General features: G+C 37.1%; 1 long non-coding RNA gene across 1 annotated transcript in view; it reads right to left on the reverse strand.

Moving 5' to 3' along the window:
• LOC118522012 (uncharacterized) overlaps positions 1-17,316 on the reverse strand; it is a 60,654-nt gene that overhangs the window by 33,307 nt on the left and 10,031 nt on the right. The window lies entirely within an intron of this gene.

Below are 17,316 nucleotides of genomic sequence, written 5' to 3' on the forward strand. Positions count from 1 at the left end.
GTATCCATTTAAATAATTTAACGGCTCACAACCTTAATTTTCTACTTCCCTAGGTAGAAAAATCACAGTTAACACCAAGTATAAAACCCTGAAGATTTTGATAGTCATCGACTACAATTAAAACCGGTTATACTAGGGGCGCCTGGGTGGCTCAGTCATTAAGTGTCTGCCTTCGGCTCAGGTCATGATCCCAGAGTCCTGGGATCGAGCCCCGCATCGGGCTCCCTGCTTCGTGGGAAGGCTGCTTCTCCCTCTCCCACTCCCCCTGCTTGTGTTCCCTCTCTCACTGTGTCTCTGTCAAATAAATAAATAAAATATTTTTTAAAAAATGGTTATACTAAATATAAAATGCAACACTTAGGAAAAGAAATGGGTAAATTTTATAGAGATTTTTACAACTCTTTGATAAACTAAGTGATATGGCAATTCTTTATATACTTATAAAGCCATAGTTAAAATTGCACCAAAGCAAAGCATAAAAAACTGTAGAGTCTTATGATGTCTAGCAGGCTCAATAGGTGGAGCATAGGACTCTTGATCTTGAGGTCATGAGTTCAAGTTCTACGATGGGTGTAGAGATTACATTTTAAAAAATTGTACAGTTTTACAACAGGCCCTCCCTGCCTCACCTCCCAGTCTCAATAATGGGATCAATATGAAAATTTTCTGCACAAATTAAATAACCATGACAGTTGTAAATGTGTATGGAAATTCTCTAGAGGGGTCAACAATTATCCTTAAGTACAACAAATTTAAGGTGGTAAAATTAGAAGGATATAAATAACAAAGCTTGCCTGGACTGGGACCATCTCCAACTTTCCCACAGCAAAAAGAGGTCTGTAAGGCTCTAATTTGTTTGGGCCCTGGTTGACTATGAAGCTACAAAAGGGGCCTGGACAGTGGGAACAGGGGAAGCAGGAAGAGGACATCTCCTCAATACACATAGGTTCTCTCACCTCTGTACTCCCTCTTCTAATGACCATATAAAGACCAGGATGTATTTTTTTTTTTTAAAGATTTTATTTATTTGAGAGAGAGCGAGCAAGTGAGCACGAACAGGGGGGAGAGGGAGAGCAGGGAGCCCTTTGTGGGGCTCAATCCCAGGACCCGGAATCCTGACCTGAGCCGAAGGCAGACGCTTAACTGACTGAGCCACCCAGGCGCCCCTGGGGTGTATTTTTTTTAAGTATCATTTTATACTTACAAATCTCAGATGCAAAGAGAAAACGAAAAAGGATTTAAAATCCTGTTATTCTGAAATAAATTTTGGAGTCTGATTTCCTTGAAAAACAAAAAGGACGTTGTTTGATTTGTGTTAGGTTGCCATTAATGTTGCTAGAAGGGCATTTATCCTTGTAAAGGCTATAGAGGACTCTAGAAAAATGGAGTTAATGAAAGTATAAACGTTTACTTTGTTATTTACTTGAAATACTCCACGGCCTCTCTCTCTGTATCCTACTAGTATGTGTAATTTCATTTAAATTTATTGAACATTTTTCTTACCAACAAAAATAAGACCTGAATAATCTTACAGAGCAAATAAAAATTCTCTTCCTCTAAAACTAATGCCCAAAATAAAGCAGTGCAATGTTTTTTTCATAAAGAGCAAATTGTGAAAGTTTTTATTTTAAAAAAATTTTGTTATTGTATTTTTGAGCGACTAGGAATAAAGAGCTGTAAGGAAATTTTCTTGGAGCTTTAACATTATAATTTATCATGACTCAACAAATATATATTAAATCTATATTACACAAGAATAAGTATCTTAAATTATACACACAACAGACCCATGCACATACCCTAAGATTAAACTCTACCGATCTACTGACATTTATTTTCTCATCTTTTTCTTTTACAAAAATACCCATTTTTGTACTCATACTATACCTGATCACAAGGTAACCAGAAGCACATTTGCTTTAATAACTTTTACATATTCATAAATACTTTTAAAACCCATAAATGTTTAACATTAGTATAGCATATCAAAGTACTGTTCTTTTCTCTGTAAATAAATCATTTCTAATCTAAAGAATTGGGATTTGGGGAAAGGTACACAAAGTAACAAAACTCCTTCTGGCCAGGGAATCAAAGGACATTCCCAGACATTCACTTCTCTTTCCAAATATGGAAAACATATTAAATATATGTCTTATAATAAGATGTTTTCCTCATGTTTCCTTTGGGTAGTCTGTTCAGTACATTCTTCTTCACATTGTACTATGGGATTGTTGCTCAACTTTGTTCTTTTCCCCTCTGCAAAAGACTGCCTGCTGGAAGACAGCCAGAACTGCTGTGATACCACGCCTCAGCCACGACTAACCATGTTAAGTTCAGGCAAAAATTAGTTATAATGTAAAAGAAAAATATACATATAAATTACACATACATATGCATGTGTGCACTTAACACCACCCATCATACTACTTCTGAAGAACAACAGCTAAACCCCACTGTTTGTGTTTTCAAAAGAAGACGAGCTACGAAAAACAGACATAAGACATTCAACAGAATTGAAATGAACTTTTAGGACTGCTAAATATTTTACCGCTTAATTTTTCTTCCCAAACCCACGCTGCCATCTGTATCTCCAATTAGGAGTAAATCAAGAGATTTTTCAAGCAAACCTTTCCTAACGCTGCAAACTGCCATGGTACCTCAAGGAAAGAGTGCCAAATGACTTGTGTGTTTCTGAGCAACCGTGTCGTAAAAAATAGTGCATGTGGGTGGCGATGTTTCTCCCACTCGTGGCATCCAAGTAGTGATATTAGTTACACTTGCCTCTCACACGTAAATCAAGCTCCCATGTTACTTCTATGCCATCGTTTCCACATCTTTTTGCCACGCCCGTCACCAAGCTACGCCAACCAATTAGGTCTGTAGCTGTCAATATTGTTTCTATATAAACATCCTCTTTGAATAAATCTTTTGCCACCTGCATTGTTGCACTTCACTTCCTTTTAGCAGCACTAACTGTTTCGAGAGGACAACTTCGACTAAAAACACAGTACTGAAGCAATCATTTGGTTCTGTGCACACATTTTAATTTCATGCCCTACCGGGGAGAGTCGCTATCAGCCTTAAACAAAAATTGACTCTTTAATGCTTTACTGTTTTACACAGTTTATCTTTCATATGGTAGAGGAGGGAATATAGGAGGACATCTCCTCAATACACACAGGTTCTCTCACCTCTGTACTCCCTCTTCTAATGACCATATAAAGACCAGGATGTTTTTTTTTTTTTTAAGATTTTATTTATTTGAGAGCAAGCGAGCAAGTGAGCACGAACAGGGGGGAGAGGGAGAGCAGGGAGCCCTTTGTGGGGCTCAATCCCAGGACCCGGAATCCTGACCTGAGCCGAAGGCAGACGCTTAACCGACTGAGCCACCCCGGCTCAAATCTGAATTTTTCAAGTATTTCCCCAACTGTATTTTTACGAAAATAGACTGAATTTGTCAGAGGTCTCCTTCACAGCATAGCCTGCTGTTGTCTCAATGCAGCGAGTCCGACGGTGTTAAGCCAACCCTGTTGTGATCTCAAGAGAGAAGCATTCAGTTATTGATATCACAGATTTAGGTGAGTTTCGTAGCATGGCCTGTAATTTAAAGCTTGCCTAACAAGAAGTACAAAAGCAGTATGGGGGTGGGAGCCAGTGGGAAACGGTACAGAATAAAACTTAGTATGAGCAGGAGAATGTATGAACATGTACAGATGATAAAAACCGATCTCAAACATATTACGTGATGGTTTTGCTTTGACACAGGTGTTATTTCGTCATTGGCACAGACAGTGGTGCAACACTGGTCTTCTCCTTTCTCCCAGGCATCTATTAAGGGTCCACAATCACGAGTCCATGAAAACGAGCTGCGTTGGTCACTGGTAACAGTAACCTCACAACACTTAGTCCAGTAATTAAAACCTACGATTAGAATCTAGAGGAGGGAAAGAGTGATGAACACAGCTGCAGAGTAACCTCCCAGAAGGTAAGAGAAACATTAAAAATCATCCACTCGTGGAACTTTTTTAAACTGGAAAAAAATTTTATATTTTAAAAAGCATATATGGAAGATCGAGTAAAGCACTTCTTCCCATAAAGGCTTTCATGAAAAATTAAATTTACAGCCCAGACTTTCCTGCCCCCTTGTGGAGAAAATACAGAGCTCTCTATCAACATAAATATGATGGCTTTTTTAAAACATGTCAATAGTTTTTCCATGGCCTATGTTATTTCCTGGCATGGTTGGATCCTCTGATGTACACAGAGCTTTACCAGTGGTCAAATATTATACCAAAATAGAACAAATCTAAATAACAAAAGAGTGCTCAATCAGGTGTTAGGCTGCCAGAAACCATCTCATTTGGGACAAAGCAAAAAACTGCAATGATTAGTTTTTAATAATACTTAGATACATAAATGTTTTCTACAAGTAGAAAGAGAGAGCAGCTTTCAAAGCAGCCATCAGAAAGCTCTGGAACTATTTCATCTTTTAACTCAGGGAATAAGTCATCATCATCATCTCTCTGTGGGGAGTGCCAATACACACTGTCATCTGGGCCGGACCAGCCTGGGACACAGAACATATTAATCACATCAGCAACTTCTATAAAGCCAGAATTCTCAAGTTACTTTAGGTTGATCTTAAAGAATTTTTGTCTAACTTGGTTTCAATAGACACAAGGAGACAGGGGCTGGAAGTTGTCAGCCCCATATTTAATGCCCACCCAGGTTCAACCAATAGCCAACATAACATGGTGGTTTACACAGAAATCTCCTCTGGCCATGCACAAGAAGATGCTAAATTTCCTTGTATTTGTTGTATGTTCTAAAGTTATCATGTGAAAGGTGTTTCAATAAAAATGAAAGGTTTTTTAAGTATTTTTATAAGTTGGGGAAAGGAAAAATAATTCATTTTAATAGACAAAATTATTGTGGAAATGTGTCAAAATTTCTGAAAGACAACATCATCTATCATAGATAGAACTTTTTCCCCAAATTACAGACCCTCAGATGTTCAATGAGCATTCCCTAACCTGGTGCTAGGTACCAAGGCAATACAAAAGAAACACCAACCTTGATTACCACCTTACAACACTAGACATTTACCAAAGTACCAACCGTGTGCAAGGGCTCAATCTACTGGGGAAATGAGGTATATGCAGCAGACAATAATAAATGGGACAGAGAAGGGAAGCTGAGCAGCAGGCAATTCTTGAGGAATAAATAGGACCTAGCTAGAGAAAGAAAGTGTAAAGAGTGAGGAGGAAGAGAGAAACCTGCTCCATGCATAACAAACTAAGGATGTCGTATAAGAAAATTAACCATGTTGGATTTAAAAAACCCCCAAGTCATGGTTCTCTAAGTAAAAAGTGCCTGTTCCAAGAAACAAAAAAAAAAAAAAGCTTAGATAGCTTGCACAGGTAGAATGGAACCAGATTAGCCAAAGCATGGACTGCAAAGATTGAGTCTGGATTTCATCAATAGGAAGCCACCAGTGATGTTGGGGTAGGGTTTACTGATAACAGTTCTGCAGATGACTGAATTGTCTCCAGTGCCCTGAGAGTAGGGATGCTTTAGGAAGGGACTCAGTCAGGCTGTTGTTAACATGATTCAGGCTGAGCTAGAGGGGAGGCAAGGAATCCAAAAGCTGTTACCTAAAGAGATTAAGTACAATGACTGGTTGACTCTAAGGGGGAAAAAAATGCATGAGGTTTATTTAAATCCCATGGGGATGGTAGAATATGGCATTCACAGACTCCAGAAATTGGGCAAATAGAAAATTCATGTATTTTACGTTCACTGCCATCTCTCAGATAAGCCTTCAATGCTACCTAAGAGTGGTAATTTTCCCTCCAACTTTTTTTTATCAACTTAAAGTTTTATCAGGTTTTTTAAGTTTTTTTTTTAAGTTTTTTTAAGCCTAAAAAAAGATTCCTCAGAGTTACAATCTTTGTTTCTATGCACAAAAATTGAAGGTTTTGGGTGTCCTCAAATTTCACCATCTATCATAATTAAATACCCACAAAATCACATTAACAATAATGCCAGTCATTTCCCAATACATCTTCATTTAAGTATTCACTGATAACCTCATGAATGCCCAGCACCATACTACGTACTACAAGGAATTCAAAAATAAGGAAATCAGTCCCTGATCCCAAGCAATTTTTAATCTTTAACGGGAATAAGTACATAAACCATAAAATAAGATAGAACATGATCAATGTTATCTTAAAGGGAATATGAATCAAGTACACAGAAAATCAGAGGAAATACACCATTTCAATTAGAAATGAGGCAAGAATATATGTTCCAGATAGAGAAAATCAGAGAGCATGAATGTTGAAGATCTCCCCCAAACCTATATGCCAAAATTCTCTCTGCAGGTTGAGAGAAAAGTTTTGTTTTGTTTTGTTTTTTTATGAAGGTAGGAAATCAAGAGTTCTATTCAGGGTTCAAAACACTGTAGGTGAATCATGAGAGGAAACTGAAAAGGCAGGCAATGATCTTTACCGCAATGTACTTTGATTGGCAGATAAATGATTCCTACCTAATTCCACAGGCAAGGACAGCCACTCAAGATTTCAAATGGAATTTTGGTATGATGGGATAGGACCTGTCTGTAACTCAGGAAATTCATGTTCTTTAGTACATTTAATCTGGCAATAATGTACTTGGGACAGGGGAAACAAAAAAATGATTGCAATAGGTAAGGGGTAACAGAAAAACCATCATCAAAAGTAATCACTATTAGAGTCTTAAAACAACAATGAAAAAAAAAATAAACTGGATAATCTAACACCATGTTTCTACCAAATACCTCCCGTAATCTAGCCAATATGAGTGATGACAGGCCGAATTCCAGGAGCATTTAAATAAGTAGACACAAGCAGGATGCCTCCAGGCTACACTTTTTCATTGGAATTCCCAATACCCAGGCTAATCTTCCAACAAAGCTGCCAAAATAAATGGATCTAACCTTGTAGCAGAGTTCAAAATTGAGCTGGTGAGGTCAATGCATGAACATGTTAGTGAACTTTCAGTAGTAACTACCTCAGCCCAAACTAACATTTTCTTTATTATAATAGTAATTTTTCTAAAAGAATATAAATACTGTATATTGGTTAGAATACTATCCTTTCATGCTATTTGTCATTCTTCTCTCCATGTAGCATTAAACCCAAACTATGTAAGTGATCTACTTATTCCTGATTAGCCTATGTCCAAGGCTACCCGTTTGATTCTTAATTATAACCCCAAATCAGACACTTGCAGTCATAAGACTCAAGGGATGGTTTCGGTCTACAAACCCATGGTTAGTTTTTCAAATGTAAATTCACTGAATTATATACAGATAAAATCTCATCACAATGAACTGAACTGTAATAAAAAGATGTGGGAAAAGATCTCTATCTCAAGAGAGGGATGCCTTACCAATGCCATGATTTCCACAACTATGAAATTATTGCTAATCCTTAACGTGAAACAATCCTTTCTTTTAAAAGTATTCTATCTTGTCCCAGTAAAAGGAAAAGAACATTTTCTTTTGGTCTTTTATTCTTCATCAAGAAATTACCCTTAAAAATATACTTCATATGAAATAAAGGTAGAAATTTCAGATCAGTTAAAATTAAAAAATCAGTTATTCATTTTTTCCCCTATGAAACTAGCAAATATATATATTTTAATGATAATTACTGGCTTTAGGGAAGGTGTGGAAGTATGAATTGGTGCATTCTTTCAGGAGGGCCATTTGATAATAAAATCTGAAGTGTTAAAATGTGCATCCTATTTGATTAAGCAATTACAGATCTAGAAATTCATCCCAAGAATAAAGAAATAATACATGCAAAAATTTAGCTTTTGGGATGTTCACTATAATGCCATTTATAACATCATAAAATTGGAAACTACCTAAATACCAAAAATACCTAATTATTATATCCATATAATACCGTGCAGTTATTGAAAATGATGTCATCCTAATAATTACTAAAATACAGGTTATAAAACAGTACAGGACTCTACTTTTATAAAATGTACATATTTTAAAACACTGAATAAACCATAAGTAACTGAAATCATAGTGGTGGTTTTCCCTGGTGGTACATTCATAACTTTTTTTTTTTAAGATTTTATTTATTTGACAGAGAGAGAGAGAGCTCAAGTAGACAGAGTGGCAGGCAGAGGGAGAGGGAGAAGCAGGCTCTCTGCTGAGCAGGGAGCTGGATGTGGGGCTCAATCCCAGGACCCCAGGATCATGACCTGAGCCGAAGGCAGCCGTTTAACCGACTGAGCCACCCAGGTGCCCCTACATTCATAACTTTTTTTTAATTTTATGTATCCATTACTACTTCTAAATGCTCTTTAGTGAAAAATTATTTTAATGATAAGGAAAATTTTTTTAAAAACACCCCTCAGCTGCCTTTTTCTCATATATCCCACCCTTTCATATAAAGCCACCTAAAGGCTCATGCCACCAAAAAAACAAACACACAGCACAACAAAAAGGTACTCCAACGCTATTTCGTTATTTCTCCTGCTCAATTTAGAGTACTTATTTTCCTTGCTTATTCACCAAAGTCTATCTTTACAGTTTCTATGATTAGCATCATTATCTCTATACATGTACTCTTTGTGACAAATCCTAACACACACACAGTAACTTGGATTGCTCATGTTGACTAAATGGGAATGGACTTAGTAACTGCTTGTCAAATCTGGATAGATAGGTCACTAATGAACAAAACCAATGGTAATATTCATAAATTTTACTTGTCACATGAGAAACACCAAAAAATTATTTGAGACTATGAGTTTTTCTTTTAGACTTTAACCTAAAAAGCTCATCCTAATGATGCCCCTGGTGGCAGGTAACATTTAATTTTTCTCTGTGTCATTGAAAAAGAATTAGATGTAAAACTCAGGTAAGAGATTAATATTTCATACCCTGAGGCTAAATACTTCAACATGAATATTCATAAAGGCCTATTCTGAGTGAATCTCATGTGAGTGTAGATTTCAAATGCTTGAATATTTTACATAGTTCAGAGTCTGGGCATTCCATAGAGAAAGACAAAAATTTCACCAACTATCAGGCTATTAATTGCCGGTCTAAGTTTGGGACTATGACAAAATGCTTTTCTTATCGACATACACTGTGTTCTTAAAGCCTCTTAAAGTCTGAACTTGGCTTTCTTTTTCCTTGGTCGCTTCTTATTGGTGATGAAGGTAAGTGTTGATGATCACTAGGATCAGAAAATCAGTTACTCCCTGAGGCTGCAGATGCCTCTGTGTCCTCTGTAGGTTCTAAGGGGACTGGGAGAGAGGGGGTTGAAAGGCAACAGGGGCAGGACCATCCTGGCCACGAGTTGGATTCACTTTACCGTAGCCCCTACCCTTCTGGTATAAGGTTCTAGATGAGTGTCCTAATTCATCCTCCTGTGACAACGTTGATCTTGGTCCCTGATGGTACTTTCCACCTTCCAGAAAAGGAAAACAAAAGGGATTGCTCAAAGAACTCTTAAGCCTTGTGGAACAAAGCCTCAAGTTATGTAGACATAAACTGAAGTGGGCGATGGGAGGGCGGGGAGTAAAATAACAAGGACAGAACTGAAGAGAAAAAGAGTATAAAAGCGAAAATAATGAGCTCTCTGGCCAAACAACAAGTGAATTTACTAGGAAATCGTAATAGCTAATAAATACCTTAGAGAAGTAAACCAAAGAGGAAGAATATTTACTGTGGTATCCCAAGCAATGAAAGAATAGAATGAAATTAAATCAACGTAAAATACAGGTCTAGGATAAACCTGTCAACACATCTAGGATTTTGTAGAGTGTTCTCCCCATGCAGTAAGGGGTTTTTCCTTCTGAATGACAACAGAAACATGGCAGTGCAAATCAGTCAGTAATATTTATGGAATTATCCTGCCTTGAGTCGCATATTCATTCTGTATGACCAAATACATCTACCATCTGAAGACTCCTCCCACATCTAAATCCTGAGATGCATGTTTTCTCCCTTCTCCCATCAGACAAGTAAGCACTCAATGTACAGCTGTCCTTCCATGCATGTTCCCATCCCTTTGCCATCTCAACTACATAAAAAATTCTATGTCACCATACATATGAGTGTTTAGGGAAATAAATTTCAGCAACTAGCCAAGGGTCAAATGGCAAAGCCAACAAGCCTCCTCTCAGGAAAGCTCCTTGAGCCCTGAGCTCCATCTGTTTCCTGCTAATTCTGATGCCCCCGTGGTACGCCCCACACAGAGCTGACAGCATTGTGGTTCTGATACCATTTAAGGACCCAGACACAGAAAAATGAGGTAACTTAAAAACACAGGGAAGCAGATCAAAGCACAGGGCTGAGGTGGAGTAGAAGGGCTTACAATCATTCAATGAACAGTTGGAATGTATCTACTACAGGCCAAGCTCCAGAGTTACAAAAGTGAGTCTTTGCCCATCATCAAGTAAGAGATGATGTGAACACGTAAAGTGATTATGCTAGAATAAAGGTAAGAGCAAGGACCAAGTAGAAGGTATGACAAACAAACAAACAAATGCTAAGCAAACTAGAAATTGGTGTTTCAGTTTAACTGATTTTATTTTTAAGATTTCATTTATTCTTTTTAAAGATTTTATTTACTTACTTGACAGAGAGAGAGAGAGAGAGGAAGAGCACAAGCAGGAGGGAGTAGGAGAGGGAGAAGCAGGTTCCCCACCAAGCAGGGAGCCTAATGTGGGGCTCAATCCCAGGACCCTGGGATCATGACCTGAGCTGAAGGCAGATGCTTAACCAACTGAGCCACCCAAGTGCCCCAGTTTAACTGATTTTAAAATACATAATAATTGAGAACTAAAATCCAAGATAACCTGAACATAGAAAGTGACAGGATGGGGAAAAGTGAGATATACACTACTTCAAGAAAACAAAGAAATATGTTAGGATTCTTGTGTACTTAATAAATATATCATTTTAGGCACTGAAGAAAAATATAAATTGGAATGTTACTATTAAAAAACTCTACAGAATTGAAGCACCTGGCTAGTTCAGTTGGTGGAGTGTGCAATTCTTGATCTCAGAGTCATGAGTTTGAGTCCCATGTTGGGTGTAGAGCCAACTTAGAAAAAAAATAAGTAAAAATACTGTAGAATTTATATTTAATCCCCAAAACATCATAAAAAATGGAGCAGGAAAAAGTAAAAAAGTTTAAAACTCTATAAAGGAAAAGGTAAAAACGAAACAAGGAAGCATAATAAATTGGGGAAAAAAGTTAAGATGACAATTAGAAGACTTGGGATGCCTGGGTGGCTCAGTCAGTTAACCATCAGACTTTGGCTCAGATCATGATTCCAGGGTCCTGGGACGGAGTACCGCATCAGGCTCCCTGCTCAGCAGGAAGTCTGCTTCTCCCTCTCCCACTCTCTCTGCCCCTCCCCCTGACTTGTGTACTGACTCTTATATGTGTTCTCTTTCTCAAATAAATAAAATCTAAAAAAAAAAAAAAAAAGGCAGAAGACTAGATTTGTTTATAATTATACATATAAATAAGTTAAATGACTGCTTTAAAATATAGAAACTTTCAAGCCAGCTTAAAAATCCAGCTAGATCTAAATGAGACATACTTAAAATAAACTTTCCTGGGTAGGTTGGGAATAAACAAACAAAAAAAGGTACTCCAAGTGATTTAAACAACATAAGAGTGTATTTCTTCCTCACATCACTATGCCTGCCACAGGGCCTTTGCATCAGCCTTTAGTTCTGCCTTGAATGGTTTTTACCCTGATCTTGGCCCAACCTTCTTGTCATCCAAGACATGGATAAAATGTCTATAAAACAAGTCAAATTTAAAAGGGTCTAGATGAGTGTCCTAATTCATCCTCCTGTGACAACGTTACTAACCCCACTCAAATAGGCCTTTCTGACGACTAATACCAAAATATACAATCATCTGTATTTTATTTTCTTCATAAGCTTTATTTTCAATTTATTTTTTTTTTTCATCTTATCCCACTGGAACATAAACTCCCTGTGAGCAAGGACCTTTACGGTCTTCCATCTTCTTTGAAAGGAAGTTCTCAATAAGACGGTTTTGCTCATTGTTTTTCTTCAGAGGAAAAAAAAAAAACCACACAGAATCCAATGACTTCCACTCTTTACTTCCTTTCTTCTGCTTAGTAGTTTTAAGTTTCTCTCTTTTCCTAGTTTCTGAGTTGAAAGGTAGAAGTTTCTTAAGGTAAGGTCTTTGAATGGAGACTTTTCTTTTCTAATATAGGCATTTAGTGCCATGAATTTCCTGTAGCACTACTTCATTGTAGCAACACATTACTTTATGCCTTCATTTCCATTTAGTGAAAAATACTTTCTAAGATCCCTTTGATTTCTTTGACACACGGTTTTCTTAGATGTTGTTTAATTTCTGAATATTTGAGGGCTTTTCGTATGTTAGATTTCTAAATTCCAATGAAGTCAGAGAACATATTTTGTATAATTTGAACCCTTTTAAATTTGACTTGTTTTATAGATCGTAAAGTGAACTATCTTGGCAAATATTTCATATTCACCTGATAAAAATGTGTATTTTGTTGTTAGGTGGAATTTTCTGTAAATGTCAATTAAGTAAAGTTGGGTAAGGTTACTAAAGTCTTCTTTGTCCTTTCTGATTACTCTCCTTGTTCTATCAACAATTAAGAGATGTGGTGAAATCTCTATTTGTCTATTTCTCCAGCATTTCTCTGTTTTTGCTTAATGTTCCTTGAAGATTTGTTACTAGGTATGTAAACACTTATAACTGTTCTATCCTCTTGATTAATTGACCCCTTTATCATTTTATTTATGCAATAGTTCTTTATCCTTGGTACTCTTCTCTCAGGAAACTACTAACCATAATGATCAGGAGAAAAAGAGAGAAGATACAAATTATCAAAATCAGGAAGGAGAGTGACATTACTAGAGATCCTACAGATAGGAGAAGAATAAAAAAAATATAAATTTTAGGGCAACAAATTCAACCACCTTGATGGACAGATTCCTTAGAAGACACCAAAGCTGACTCAAAAAGAAAGAGACAACTTTAATAATCTTGTGCCTTTTTAAGAAATTGAATATGGGGGCACCTGGGTGGCTCAGTCGGTTAGGCATCTGCCTTAGGCTCAGGTCATGATCCCAGGGTCCTGGGATCGAGCCCCACATCAGGCTCCCTGCTCTGCGGGAAGCCTGCTTCTCCCTCTCTCACTCCCTCTGCTTGTGTTCCCTCTCTCGCTATGTCTCTGTCAAATAAATAGATAAAATCTTAAAAAAAAAAAAAAAGAAAGAAAGAAAGAAAGAAATTGAGTATGTAGTTAAAATCTTTCCCACAAAGAACACTCCAGGCCCAGATACCTTCACTGCTGAATTACACCAAACTCTTAAATACTATGAACTCTATACAAGTTCTTCCAGCAAACTGAAGAAGAGGGATCTTTCCCAACACATTTTATGAGAATAACATTACCCTGATACCAAAACCCGACAAAAGTCATTATGAGAAAAGACAAGTGTAAACCAACATTCTTCCTGAGCATATATGAAAAAAATTTTTTAAATATTATAACACATTAGATATGAAAATACATAGAATGAGTAATACAGCATGACCAAGAGGGTTTTAAATCAGGAATGCAAGGTTGGATTAATATTCAGGTATCAATCAATGTAATTCACAATATAACAAAATAAAAAAGACATGTAATTATCTCAGTAGATGGAGAAAAAGCATTTGACAAAATTCAACATTCATTCTTAATAAAACCTCTCAGCAAACTAGGAATAGAAGAGAATTTTCCCAGCCTTATAAAGGACATCTACTTAAACTTCTATCTAACAACATAGTTAATAGTAAAAGACTGATGAATATATTCTCCCTAAAACCAGGAACAAAATGAAGATGCCCAACCTCACCACTTCTATTCAACATTATACTGTTGGGTTTTAGCCAGTGAATAAAGCCAGAAAAAGAAATAAAAGGCATCCAAACAGAAAAGTGTAAGTAAAACTGTACTCAGAGACAACACTGTCACTTATATAGGAAATCCTACAGAGTCTATTTAAGAAAAAAAGCAACTAAAACAAATACGCTTAATATGGTCACAGAATACAAGTTCGATATACAAAAGTAAGTTCTATTTCTATATGATAACAAGGGAAAATACTGGAAAATGAAATCCACAATACCAATTATAGTAACATCAAAAAGTTAACACATACATTTTTAAAATATGGATACAGTGTTTGTTATAGAAGAGAACACTATGAGAAAAATCAAAGGCCTAAATGAGTAAAGTGATATACCAGAAGACTCAATATTAAGAGGTCAATTATCCCAAAGTTGATCTATAGACTCAAAACAATCCCAATGAAAATTCCAGCAAGCATTTTATAGAAATGATACAATGAAATAATGAATCTCTTTAGTGCCCAGATTATGGTGATGAAAGACTATTTCCTACCAAAAGAAAACAGGGCTTCTTGGAGAAATAATTGACTGAGTCTTTGGCGAGAAATGAATAAAGTGAACTTGAATGTTTCGTTATTCCACACAGCAGGAAAGCTATCAAAGACTACTAGGGTCCTGCCGTGCCCTAAAGACTGAGGAACCAATTTAAAGAGCCTCCCAGTGATCAAATCTGGAAGAACCTGAGCCTCAATAAGGACTCAACCCAGGAGTTTGTGACAAAATAATTTTTTTTAAAAATTAGCCACCTTCAGAGAATAATTCATAATCTTAAAGATAAACAAATGAGATAAACATTTATCCTGTTTAATTTTATTTTTAAGTAATCTCTACATCCAATATGGGGCTTGAATTCACAACCCAGAGATCGAGAGTCACACACACTCCACCAACTGAGCCAGCCAAGCACTCCTAACTTACCTTTCTTATTTGAACACAACAGATGGGGGAAGGGATGTAGTGTCTCTTAACAGATGAGGGAAAATGTCTCCTTAAAAATGTCTACCCAACTAATTAGGAGAGAAAACAAAACTGGAAGAGAAATATTCAATACTAAACCAAGGGCAAAATAAATTGAAACAGAACTAAAAGAATAGAAGATTTCAAACAATCCATGAATATAACTAAGTATGGGGCTGGGATCCCAAAATATAGGGACAAGCTTTACAGAAAGAAACATCTTCTGAGAATACTAGGAAAGTATGAAAGCAAATAACAGGGTCTATGAAATACGTATCACATGTAGATCTGTAGTTTTTTTTTTTTTTAAAGATTTTATTTATTTATTTGACAGAGAGAGACACAGCAAGAGGGGGAACACAAGCAGGGGGAGTGGCAGAGGGTGAAGCAGTCTCCTTGCTGAGCAAGGAGCCCGATGTGGGACTCGATCCCAGGACCCTGGGATCATGACCTGAGCCGAAGGCAGACGCTTAATGACTGAGCCACCCAGGCGCCCCGTAGATCTGTAGTTCTACTGGGTAGTCCAATCTCCCTTAAATTAGGAGAGCAACTCATACTCTAATAGAGACCATAAGTCATTTACAATGAGTATAAATAAAACAGATATAAGAGGGCAGGACTTGGTGTATACTACTGTTGACTACATGTTAAGGAGTTAGGTGGTAACGATGTATGGAAGGGTGTAGTGAGGTACCAAAGAAATGAAAACCTGGGGGCACCTGGATGGCTCAGTCAGTTAAGCATCTGCCTTCAACTCAGGTCATGATCCCAAGATGCTGGGATCAATCCCCACATCTGGCTTTCTGCTCAGCGGGGAGTCTGTGTGTCCCTCTCCCTCGGGCTTTCCCTCCCCGCCCCCCGCCCCACTCATGCTCTCTCCCTGGTACTCTGTCAAATAAAATAATATAAAATTAAAAAAAAAAAAACAAGAAATGAAAGCCTGATAAACCACACATGGTGAGAGAACTGTACTAGGCCAAAGCGCTGGAGAAGGGACACTTGAGATGGATAATCACAATTCTACCAAATAAACTAGATGAAAGCAGGAGACTAGGATGATTGGAGATGCCCGTAAGGAGCAGCGAAAAGCAAGATTAGTAGACAGGATGGGCTGTGACAGAAATGTAAGAAAAGAGATTGAGATCCCCTGTATTCATCCAACATTGCCAAGAGTGTACCAACCATCTTTCTAGCCTGGTAGATAAATTCCTTAGAAAAACAAGAGCCAGATGTTATCATCTAGAGCTACAATGCGGTGAAATGGAAGACCTTGAAAACAAAGAGGAACAGGAAGTGACATGACATTAACGAGGGAGTTTGATGATAAAGGGATGTTCATGAATACAGGAAAAAGATAGGTTTGGGCTTTTTTTTTTTTTTTTTGTATTTTCAGTTCCTCTAAGTTCAAAGGGATGTAGCCATACATCTACTATATATATATGAATTCCCTATTTGTATTACCAATGATAAAGTAGCTTGCTATTCTGATCCAAAGCTAGGGAGAAGGAGAGTTAGTTTTAACAGTAGCAAAACTATATACCAATATTTCAATATTACATTTTTAAGACCAAAAAAAAAAAAAAACCTTAGAAACTGTCTTTTGATTCAGATCTTTTATAAAAGAAAAGCCCACTACACCCACAAGCATGCCTCCTAAAGTCCATCATGTTGTGAGAAGAACACATTAGAAAATATGTGAACATTTTAGTAATCATCCAAGATTTTCTGAAAATGCAGTGACAGAAGTTGTAGTCACTTTCCTTTGAACACGTGCTGACTTCTGCTGTCTGATGTTCTCATTTGTCAGGTTTCTTAACGTTCCTCTTAATACAGTGTCTTTATTTAGCTCTCCCAAAGGAATATCAGCAATTTCTGGGAGCGGGAGGAAAACTTTGTCAATTCTGCATAATGACCAAAACAAAGTGATTGAATCACTTAATTGAAGCCCTGTAGTTTGTAATGTGATGCATATTAAGGCCTGTTCACTGTGAAAAGGAAACAGTTGGTGGGTGTTCAAGTAGACAGTAAGAACAGTGAACCAATGTTCACTGTTCTGTTTGCTTTATTCCTCTGAAGCTCACACAATCCACAAGGGATTCCCTCAACTCTGTAATAGCCGAAGGGTGATGGGAGAAAAATAGGAAGAAAAAAAGTGTAACTAAAACAGAAGCACATAAAAGCCTTCCATGTAGATAGTTTTATAATCCCATAATAATTTTTATTAGCCCACAAAATTGCCACCACTCCTGACTTCACCTGTTGGTAACACGGCAAAGCTGCAGCTGAAGAAGGTGGGACTGCAGTTAGGGGATGTGTGGTGTTAATGGCTAAGTCAGATTATCCCATGAGGCTAACTCTGGGA

Source organism: Halichoerus grypus, chromosome 15 (assembly GCF_964656455.1).
Source record: "Halichoerus grypus chromosome 15, mHalGry1.hap1.1, whole genome shotgun sequence".
In the NCBI taxonomy this organism is placed as follows: Eukaryota; Metazoa; Chordata; class Mammalia; order Carnivora; family Phocidae; genus Halichoerus; species Halichoerus grypus.